The sequence below is a fragment of the Trichosurus vulpecula genome, chromosome 6, assembly GCF_011100635.1.
Source record: "Trichosurus vulpecula isolate mTriVul1 chromosome 6, mTriVul1.pri, whole genome shotgun sequence".
Lineage (NCBI taxonomy): Eukaryota > Metazoa > Chordata > Mammalia > Diprotodontia > Phalangeridae > Trichosurus > Trichosurus vulpecula.
In genome coordinates, this window is record NC_050578.1 from 74,007,990 (window position 1) to 74,010,860 (window position 2,871).

Genomic DNA, 2,871 nt, shown 5'->3' on the forward strand with positions numbered 1-2,871 from the left:
TTATGATAAGGTGGGCTAACTGGCTGTGGGAGCTGAACATTTGATTATGGGATATGGTTTTCTGGTGTGTGAATAAATATTATACTTCTTTTACCATCTTTATGGGGAGTCTCTCATACTTTGCAATACAGAACTACCTAGGCATATTCATGATTATTGTTGATGTTGTGTTTGTTGCTTTACTGTTTCACTAACCTATTCCACTGATCTATGACTCTATTTCTCAGCCAGTACCAAGTAGTTTTGATGATTGCTGCTTTATAGTATTTTAATATCTGGTATGGCTAGGTCACCTTCCGTAGCATTTCTTTTCATTAATTCTCTTGATATTCTGGACCTTTTGCTCTTCCAGATGAATTTTGTTATTTATCCAGCTCTATAATTTTTTTTGTTTTTTTGTTTTTTCCCAAATTTTATTGAATATGAAACATATCTCTACAGTTTCTATTGAGGAGGTTGACCACGTCCATGACCAAATCCACCTCTAAATTGGAATTCTGTTGCTGACCCAGCCCCGGCCTCAGCCTTCTTGTCAGCACCAGGAGGAGCAGCCACTTCGTCTGTATGTGTCTCTGTCAGCTTCACCCCGAGTAAGCCGGGCAGTTCGCTCGCCCTCCAGACCTTGGGCCTTGGCCTTCCTGTCCTCAGGACGACTTCTTCGGAGTGTGGCAGGCACAATCTCAGGGGGCAGGTGAAGGTAATCCCGGAGGTACTGAATGCCCTCATTGGTGAGGTACCAGTAGAAATGCCTCCATGCAAACTGCTCCTTAACATAGCCACGAGACTTTAGAGACTGCATGGCCTTCATGACATGGAGATTGGGCACATTCTTGTCTGCCAGCTTGGGGTGCTTTGGCATGTGGACATCCTTCTTGGCTACCATCACTCCCTCCTTAAAAAGGAGTTCATAGATGGCAATTCGGTTCTTCTTCTTGGGCATCAATATCTCGGCGGTGCGGTGGGTGCTGCTCTAGACGGAGCCTGGGCTAGAAAGATTATAATTTTTTTTTTTTGTAGTAGAATGTACCTTTTTAAAAAGTAGGTCTTTTTTCTCAGTAAGATAGCACCTCTCAATTAATCAGAGCTTTCTTTCTTTTCTTCAATTTGTTCACTCTAAGAAGATAAAATGGAATCTTTCCCTGAGCTTCCCTAGACTTGTTTAATTGGAAACTTAAAAAAGAATAAATTAGTGATTCAAAAAGTCAGGTATATTCTTTTACATGTGTATTCCAACTTATAATGAGAATGAGTTTTGACTCACTATTTGTGGGTTTTTTGGGGGGGGGTGGGCTTTTGTTTGGCATTTTCTTAGCAAAGATATTGGAGCTTATAAGAGCTGCATTTGGTCTATGCAGGTTCCCCAACCCATAATAAATGGTAACAACCTTCCTTTTAGCAACACACCTTTTTCAGAGCAGGACAAAGCAGACCAAGATCACTGTGACAAACTACTAACCTTTGTACCAGACTGATTTGCAAATATATACTCTGTATAATATACCATAAATACTCAAATGATACAATTTATTATGCATTCCATACTGAAATGATGGACAAAATTTAAGTGGATAACAGATTCTAGACATATAGAATTGATGTTCACAAATTTGTGAGGTTTTTTGGTTTTTTTTTTAAATAACATTAGTTAAGGGTTAAAGAAATCAGTGCAGACAGAATGTACTGCAGCTGCTGGCTCTTTGGATAGAGCACTAATCTTAGAATCAAGAAGAACTGAGGCTAATTACTGGCTCAGACATTTACTCACGTGTGATGCTGGGTAAGCCATAATTTACCTCAGTTTGTTCAACTGTAAAAGCCACATACTAAGAGCACCTACCTCACAGGGTTATTAGGAGGCTCAAATGAGATAATATTAGTGAGAGTTCTTACCACAGTTCCTGCCACAAGGGAACCTGCAGCCTTGGAAGCCACCATGGGCCTTCTAGCTCATTGGGTGTGCCCTTTTGACTGAGTCCAGTTTTACAGAACAACTTCCTTTATTAAGGGGATTTTGTTCTGTGAAGTTTGGATGCAGTTAAAGGGCAGCACTAAAGGGCTACATGTGGCCTCAAGGCCCCAGACTCCCAACTCCTGTCTGGTGAATAGTTAAATGGTTCTTCCTTCCCTTATTGGAATACAGGCAGGAGGACTATGTCCAAGTCAATGCCCCATGTCCTGTTAGTCAGTCTCTCCTCCCAATTCTGTTTTGTTTTTCTAGATCTCAGGATCTGGGTAGGAGTAACCTTACATGCCTTCCATTAGAGAAAAAGATATTCGTTCTTTAACATAGTTGCAATGAACTCCTGGGGAATTGGCAGTATTCAAACTCTGCCAGAAAGAAAATGGACATTCTCAGTGGTCTCACTCTAAAGAGGTGACTCACTTCACTAACAGGGTTTTTTGAGCTTTCCCTGGGATTCTTTATTTAGTGGGGATGGGGAAAAAGAGTTACTGGGGACATTACACAGGGGGGAGGGAATAATGTGTAATTACCAACATTGCTCAACCATACCTACTACCCCTCACAATTGATTTAGTGTCCCATTGGGTTTACATGTCAAATATCCTCTCCTCTGGGAAGCAGTGTACCAAATGATCTTCAGGTCTCTTTATTCCATTCCATTCCATTTCATTTATATTTTGTATCTAAGCTCTGAGCCAGAGAGTCCTTCTTGCAAATACCTAAGTTTGAATCTCTCTGTTTTTTTCTCTCTCTCTGGGAATGTTCCCCAGAGTTGCCTCTTTTTGATAATATTCCTGATAAGTACATCCTGACTAGAAAATTCCAGTGGTCAGTGCTATTTATAAGAACACAGAATGATCAAAACTAAAGAAAGCTAAACAGATTTCCCCTTGATCAGAGGAAAAAGG

General features: G+C 40.5%; 1 pseudogene; it reads right to left on the reverse strand.

The window, feature by feature from the left end:
* Positions 1-400: 400 nt before the first annotated feature.
* Positions 401-1,935, reverse strand: LOC118854648 (annotated as a pseudogene).
* Positions 1,936-2,871: the final 936 nt, after the last annotated feature.